Here is a 9,069-nt window from a genome sequence, read left to right on the forward strand (position 1 = left end):
GAAAGGTTTTTCTTCATCTTCAACTCATATCTTAGAGCTAGATGTTGTAGTATTTGCTTTAAAGATATGACATCACTATTTGTATAGTGTTCATGTAGATGTATTCATTGATCATAAGTCTTCGGTATGTATTTACTCTAAAAGATCTCAATTTCAGACAAATGAGGTGGTTATAATTACTCAAGGATTATGATATGAGTATTCTATACCACCCAGGTAAGACTAATATTGTTCCTGATGCCTTGAGCAGGTTGTCTATGGCTAGTACTGCCTACTTTGAGATAGATAAGAAAGAACTAGCAAAGGTTGGGCACAGACTTGAACGCTTGGGAGTTCATTTATTGGATTCCACAGATAGAAGAGGAGTGGTGATGAATGGGGAAAGATCTTCATTAGTGTCAAAAGTAAAAGAGAAGTAGGATCAAAAACCAATTTTTTAGGAATTAAAGACAAATGTTCATAACAAAAAAGTAATGGTTTTTTAACAAGGGAGAGATGGTGTATTAAGGTATCAAGTTAGGTTATGCGTAGAAAAAGTATTGAACTAAAACAATGCATCATAAAGGAAGTTCATAGCTCTAGATATTTCATTCATCCGGGTTCCACAAAGATGTATCACGATTTAATAGAAGTATTGGTTGAGAGGTATGAAGGGCATTTTATAATTTGTGTCTAAGTGTTCGAACAAGTTAAAGTAGAGGACCAATGGCCTGGTAGTACGGCATAGAATATAGAACTTCCAGAATGGAAGTGAGAGATGATAAATCCTGATTTTATCCTAGCTTTACAAAGATTTCGCAGGAAACATGATTCAGTTTGGGAGATTCTTGATAGAATGACAAAATTAACCCACTTTTTTCGGGTAAAGAATACCCATTCACCAAAGGACTATGCCAAGTTGTATCTTCAAGAAGTGGTTAGACTTCATGCAGTTTTTCTCACCATTATTCAGACAGAAATGAGCAATTTACTACACAATTTTGTATGCTATTCAAAAAAGGCTCGGGTTCAAACGTTAACTTATGTATTGCCTTTCATTCTTATATAAATGGTCAAGAAGATCACACTATTCATACCTTAGAGGATATGTCGATGGCTTATGTGATTTATATCAAAGGTAATTGTGATGATCACCTACCTCTTATTGAATTTGCTTACAACAATAGTTAGCACTATACAAATGGCTTATTATGAAGGTCTTTATGGGAGAAGATACAAATCTCATATTAGATGGTTTGAATGTAGTCAAGCAGGGATAGGACCTCATTTAGATAATCAAGCTATGGAGATGCTGAAAGTGATTCAAGAGAGGTTTAAAATGACACAGAGTCCAATCTTACACCTATGTAAGAAGAATGGATTTAGACTTTGAAGCAGATGATTGGGTATATTTGAAAGTTTCACCCATTAAAGTTGCTATGGTATTTTGTAAGAAGGAGAAGCTTGGTCCTCGATATATCGACCCTCTAGGTAATGTATCTTATGAGTTGGACCTACCAATAGAGTTATCCATAGTTCATGCAGCAGTTCACACCTCCATGTTGAAGAAGTTCATGGGCGATCCTTCTTTAATAATAAAAATTAATGATATTGGGACCAATGATAACTTACCTTATGAGGTGATTCTTGTCCAGATTGTAGATCGCCATGTCTGCAGGTCGAGCACTAAGATAGTAGAATCACTCAAATTTCTTGTTATGATTGTAATATGGATTTGCAAAAAGTTAAGGCAATTATCAACCAAGCATTAGGTGACATCTGAATGTGTACAACGGGATGTACTAAACAAAATTTTTGACATACAACATATTAAAATCTCACAACATAATTTTGTGAGCTCCTAAACTCACAAATATCAAAAAATATAATAAAGAAGATCTTACTTTCCTAGCAATCAAGACAAAAAAGACATGTTACTGAATATATTTTTCAAAAAAGATAGTCTTTCAGGTTGTTTTTAAATTTAAGTTTCACAAAATTAGTTGAAAGAAGTTAAACTAAAGAGTTGTTACTCATTTATAAAAAAAAAAAAAACTTTATCAAAGGGGAATGAGTTATCACTACAAAAAATGATCTTTAATAATAATTAATAGCTTAATTATCGATAAATATGTATTCTAAGAGGAAATTGGTACTCTGTATAAATGTTCATGAAGTCTATAGCAACATTGAATCAAATGACATTTTATTAATGTCGGTAAAGGCTATAGTACTCTCTGTGGAAGTGCGTACTTATTACCAAAAACTAATATTTTCTATAGTGCATTTTGAAATTTGTTAGTTTCAAAAATAACTTGATCTCTTCTATGCCTAAAAAGAAGAGAACAAGAAATATGAAAAATTAGTTAACTTCCAATAAAAGATATGGACTAATTGTCTCTATATAAATATTCTAGGAATAGTGCAATGACATACAAAATGTTTGTACCCAAGAAAAAATAGTGAGAATAATATACTAATTGTGGCAAGAAAGATAGAAATCATTTTGCTTATTTTAACAAACTTCATCATTTGTTACGCATTAGTTATCAAATATTTGTTGTTAGGTGCTATCAATTATAGCACAACCCTATAAATTTTCAATCATCCTCACTGGTCCTTTAAACATAATTAAAAAACGTCATCAAAATTGCAAAAAGAAGTTGAAATAGATACATCAATCACTATGTTTTATAGTAAAAAATTAAGCTTAATGAAATTGGAGGAAGAAAACTTTGAGAAATGAAACACACTTTATAAGAATCTTAATTAATGTATATGAATTCAACAAATAAAAACATACAAACAATAATGGAAAAAATAAACTATTTGCTTACAAAAGAATTAAATGTAATAAATTCAACCATCAAGCATTTCAGCAGCGTTTGAATTGTGAAATCAATTTTCTTTGTTTATAAGAAGAAACCTTTAGAAAGGGACAAAAGAGAGGATCAATTTTCAGTCATCCTTGCTGAAACTTAACAGAGTTCACAGAAAGTCACCAAAATAGGGGAAATTCCATCAATCACTTGACTTATAGTTAAGATTAAGCTCCATGAAAACTTTCAAGACTGAGAAGCTTTGGTCTATCCTTACACTGGATTGTCACAATAGAGTAGTCTTTATTTTACCAATTAAGGACACTCACATTAGACCGCTCTTTTTCATTCAATCCTTCACCAGAAGCACGTTCATAATCTTGGTATGCAAACATTAGTTGGTGATTGTCTTCTCTCGGTATTGAGAGACCCTTGAAATTTCTTAATTTATCGCTACATCTAAGTACAATTTATAATAGTTGCTTCATGATAGACAACTCTTTCGGATCATTAACTTACCTCCCGTTTACTCACCTATCTTTTGTTAGGCGTTATGAGTCCACACATTAACATTAACCACATTGCATTTGAGATTCGTGAGAACAGTGCTCACCTGAGACAATAGTCCCAGTCTACCATTCGGGTTATTGACTCAGGCACGATCACTAGTTGTTTTAGAGATCTTCCTGGTATGATATAAAAAGGAGAAAGACTATTCAAAATAAGATAACTTGGACACATCAGACACCTCAAATGTATACTCTGACAATTTAATTTTGTACATCATCCAGCAGAAGCACCCAAACGGTTTCTAGTGATCTCTAGAACATGTTAAGTTTTACCTTCAGCTTGTCCACACTTGTGCGTTCTTTTAGTTGACATAATTACACCCCTGCTTTACGTTTAACTATTATAGGTTCTTATTGCCGCGATTGTAGAAATGTGCACGATACATTATATGATATTTCTAATCATTTCTAAATATGCAAAATGTAATTCCAGGGAACTAAAGATCATGAGAAGTGTGCATTTTTTCATATAGTTTTTTTTTATTTTTTATTTGCAACTTGCTAGACCATCCTTTACTCTATTGTTTCACTAAAATGAAACTGTAGAAACTTCGTATTAAAGAAACTAACAACTGTTAATTTTAGCAGAAGCCTAATAAAATAGAATAACAAGTGTTCTGAAGTACAAATAAATATATATACTCACTTTTTTTAGTTCTCACATGCAAATGAACTTTTTTAACAACTCAGAAGGGTGTATTGGTATGAGAAATTTGACATCACTAATATCAGAGTGGTGCATGGCTTTCTCGAGATCTCATCACATCCACAATTACTAAACACAGAAATCTGCGTGTGAAGGTGAGAGAGAACCAACAGTTGAGATCTCATGAAAATGATATTATAATTCACACATAAAGGAAAATAGAAAATCACTTATAAACTGACAAACCTCTCTAATCATAAGAACACTAAATAGAGTCCTCGTAGCCTCTCTAATCATAGCAACACTAAATATCAAGAGGTTAAAGCTGAAGTTTTTTCAAGTTATCTAACAGAAATCACATATAAATTTAGCTATTTATCAGGAACGTTGAGGAAACAACAAAATTTGAATAACCACATACCATCTTTGCCAGTTCATTCCATTTATCCTATTGATGGTTCTCACTACCGAGTGACTGTTTCTTGAACTCTTCAAAAATGTCAACGGGTATCTACTGAATTCTCCAAAAGTAATATATTTTTGAAGAATCCGACACAGATGTGTTAACCTAAGTGAAGAGTCCGCATAACTTAGCCAAGTGAGACTATATCATTATCTGAGAATCCAAACTTATTTGTCTTTTTCAGTGCTAAAATTTTCAAATGAGGAAGATATATTTTTCTACTGGACAACATAAGCACATTGAAGACAATGAGGAAACAGGCAAATCTAAGTCACATTATATTCCAATCAATATTAATTCAAAAGTCAGGGGACAGAACCAAATCTTAATTGTAGGTAGTTAAGAAGACTCACATTTTGTTGTTTTTGATGGTATGAATGGTTCGAGTTTCAGACCTGCACTAAGATTGGAACACAACAACTTTTGCTTTCATTTCTTCCATGAGTAACAGCAAATCTTGTCTATTCCTCACCAGCATCAACATATTCTGACATTGCATCATTTGATTTCTTGAATCATAACCATCCTATAAAATTATTTTCATATATCTTCACTTTGTCATCTCTATCATATAGTACCTACAAATATTTGGAGTTTTCTATTTGAATGTGTATAACATATTCTGCATATTTATTTGATTATAACATACAATTTTATTGTCAATCAATCCTTCGAGAAGAACATGTATAGGTCCTTTTTTATCCAGTTCCTCCCATCCTTAAAAAAGATCATTTAACATATCAAGATTCACATTAATTAAGAAAAGCTAAAAAATTAGTGGTGTGTGTCATAAAAAAGAGAGGGCAAAACAAATAAAATATAAAGTTAAACATGCATGAGTAAATAAAACCCAGTTAGAAACATAAAATTACAAAATTCTACAATAAACTATTTAAAAATCAGAAAATGCACAGTAAAAGAAGCAGAAAACAAAATACCCAACATATTGTGACTATCAAAAATGTAAACTTGCCAAGGAAAAAAATATAGAAGTGAGAATAATAATAAGGGGAACGAAACCAATTTTCAAGCATCTCTGAGTATGAATCAAACCAAATTAGAAACATCATGAACAAAATCATAGAAAAATCGGAAAAATGTAATAAATACCACTGAAGAACTGAAAACAAATATTCATTTGATATTGATTGATAAAAGTAGGTATATTTATTATCATCACAAACAATAAACATAAACCATTGAAGAGGAAAAACAGATGCAAGAAAAATTGTTAAAAAGACCTAAAAATTTCAGGGCTTGGAAGATAAGGTAATAGATGATTCCATAGAGGAATGGTCTGGTGACCATTATACTTGTATATATTCGTATTCTTAACCATTCTACTTAACTATTTATCAATTAATCCCTTAGACTCAACGAATGTCAACATTTTAAACCCCCTTGGCGTTGTCTGAGCTTCAAAAGCTCAACAAAAAGGACACGTCGTCATCCACATCAGATTTCAACTGACACATCATTAATTATTTATTTTTAAGAATTTCTTTTTCTTTTCTTTCCTCTGTCGTTCTTCTTTAACCATGTCTCCATTTTTTACATTAGATGTAACCATCACAATCATCATCTTCACCATTAGCACCACTTTCTTATATCACAAAAATCACCATTAATTTTTATGTTTTCATCATTCATAAATTTAAGTAATAATAATTATTAAAACTTTGTTCATCACTTGAAACTTCATAAACCTCTTTTCTCCATTAATGCAAACTTTGTCACCATTAAAATATCTCAATATATCAAAATATTGATTTAACAATTATTTTTATCCATCAAAATTTTCAAATTTATTACCTCACAAATTTGTAGAAATGAGAATAAAAACAAAGTGAAGGACACCATATTAGAAACTAAAGAAAAAAATAATTTGAAGGTGCCGCCGCCACACCACCAGATCTTGCCGTCACCTCCACACAATCACGAAATTACCGCCATCGACGCCATACCACTATATCTGGACAAGATCTCTTCAATGTTGTAACTAGATCCTCCAACCTAGCCATCGCCGCCGCACTTTCTCCGACGAGCACCACTACTATCGACCTCTCCCTTTAAAGGCGAATCAACAGAGTCAAGAAGGTTTCAATGTCAAGATCTGATGACAAGAGTATAGAAAGATAAACAAAGAATTGGGCACGGAGATTGTTGTTGTTGAAGGTGGAATATGGTGAAGAAGATGTGGTCTTCTTAATTATTTTTTAATTTTTGTATTATTTTATATTTTTATTAACATTTTTAAAATTGAAATATAGTACTCACTCGCCTTAAGGAGTGTGAAATCACACACTTTTGCTAACTCATCCATCTTAAAGCCACATAAGTGTGGTCAATGGTAAGAAGGGTCCGATAAATTGTGTTTTATTGAGTCTAAGGATCCAGATGACAAATCGATAAGTAGAAGGTTTTATAATACAAACAGATACATGTACAAAGGTCCACCAGACCATTTAACCAATTCCAAAATCAAACTATCAAAGGAAGACATGGTTTGAGTTTCTTACACGTGGATATAAAAGGATTATGCCAAATAAAATTAGTCTAGTTGGAGCAAAAAATTAAAGCATTCACGGTACACTTTAGAATTCTTTTTGTACTATTATATGATCCCATGTTCGTCCTCTCTTACTCACTTATATATAAGGGTAATATCAACAAATTATGATTTTAAGGATCATCCATTATAAAAGCATTTTCCTCTATGAGGATATGTGAAAGTATGCTATATGGTCAAAGAAATATGTCGTTTTTTAATTCATTGAGATGAGTGGCAGAGTTATATTTTTTGATAAGGGGGTTCAAAATCTGAGAAGCAGAACCGCGAATTAGTAAAAAAAGGGGGTCCAACATCTATAATACATATTTAAAAAAATAATTTAATCCTGTATAAATAATAATATTTTCCGTCGAAGAGGGTTCGGATGAACCGTAAGTATTCTACTTCCGTCCTTAAAAGAACCTTATCTGATGCCACCTCCTTTGTTCTCATCTTACAAACTTGGTCATCTAAAATATGAACTGGAATTTCCTCATAGGTTAATCTGTCCTTATTACCATCATTTTTCAGTTGGTACAATCAATGAAGGATCACCTATGCAATTTTTCAACATGGAGAACCAGTGCTAAAACTTGGGGTGGATCTAATTCGTAAGCTACATCGCCAACTCTCTTTGATATTTATAAGACCACTGTACTGGGGACTAACTTTCCCCTTCTAACCAAACCTCATAATACCCTTCATGGGTGAAACACCTTTACCTTCTCCATGGCTTGGTGAACTACATTTGGTCCTTTCACCCAGGTTTACCAACTTCGAACAACCTAATAAGAGATCTGCATGTTCTCCCATAAAGATCTTCACATAAAGCCATTTGGATGCTCGAATGGTAGTTGTTATTATCAGCGAACTCAATGAGAGATAAGTGATCATCCCAGTTCCCCTAGAAAATCACACAATCCCTAAAAATATCTTCTAATGTATGGATAGTACGCTCTTCTTTCCCATATCTCTGAGGATGAAAGCAGTTCTTAAGTTTACCTTTGAACCCATACCTTTTTGAAAGACTTCCAAAACTTATATGTATATTGTGCACCTCTATCTAAAATTATCGACACTAGGACTCCATGAATTCTAACAACCTCCTGAATGTATAATTTCACATAATCCTCTGCCAAATGAGTGATTTTTACGGGCAAGAATTGGGTGGATTTTTGTCATTCTATCGAGAACCATCCAAATTGAATCATTCTGACTGCAAAACCTTGGCAATCCTGCGATGAAGTCCATAGTATTCATATCCCACTTCCATTCTAGAATTTCCATATCCTGAGCCAACACTACATGCCTTGGTGTTTTACATTCACTTGTTTGCAATTCAGGCACTTGGAAACAAACTCAGCAATGTCTTTCTTCATACCTTCACACAAATAAACTTCTAGCAAATCTCGGTATATCTTGGTGGAACCCGAATGAATTGATTATCTGCAGTTATGAGCCTCCTCCATCATCCTCTCTTGGAGTCTATCCACCCTAGGTACAAACAATCTTCCCTGTTACTTCTACACACCAACTTGCCCTTGTTAAAAAACCAATACTCTTTGCTTATGAACGTTGGGTATTTGTCTTTATTCTCTTTCACTTCTGACACTAATGATGACGCGACCCCATTGGTCACCACTATCCCTCCTTCTGTGGAATCCATAATTCTGACTCACGGCATGCAAGTATGTGTACCTCTTTGGCTGACTCCCTTTTTTCTTGCTCAACAACGGCGGTACTTCCTATTTATAACTTGCTTGAAACATCAGGAACCACATTAGCTTTACATGGGTGGTACTTCCCATATCTAACTTGCTTAAAAATCAACAACCACATTATCCTTAACTAGGTGGTAAAGAATACTCATGTCATAATCCTTGAGTAACTCTAACTACCTCCTATGTTTGAGATTTAGCTCCTTGTAGGTAAACACATATCATAGGATCTTATGATAAGTGAATATGTCAACATGAACACCATACAAATAGTGACGCCACATATTCAAGGAGAAAACTAAAACAACCAACTCTAAGTCATGG

At 33.1% G+C, this 9,069-nt stretch overlaps 1 non-coding gene across 1 annotated transcript; it reads right to left on the bottom strand.

Moving 5' to 3' along the window:
- Positions 1-4,049: 4,049 nt before the first annotated feature.
- Positions 4,050-4,136, bottom strand: LOC114074567. The gene has a single exon (XR_003574987.1). It is a non-coding gene; the product is annotated as a small nucleolar RNA Z221/R21b (small nucleolar RNA).
- Between the last annotated feature and the right edge of the window lie 4,933 nt (positions 4,137-9,069).

Source organism: Solanum pennellii, chromosome 10, assembly GCF_001406875.1.
Source record: "Solanum pennellii chromosome 10, SPENNV200".
In the NCBI taxonomy this organism is placed as follows: domain Eukaryota; kingdom Viridiplantae; phylum Streptophyta; class Magnoliopsida; order Solanales; family Solanaceae; genus Solanum; species Solanum pennellii.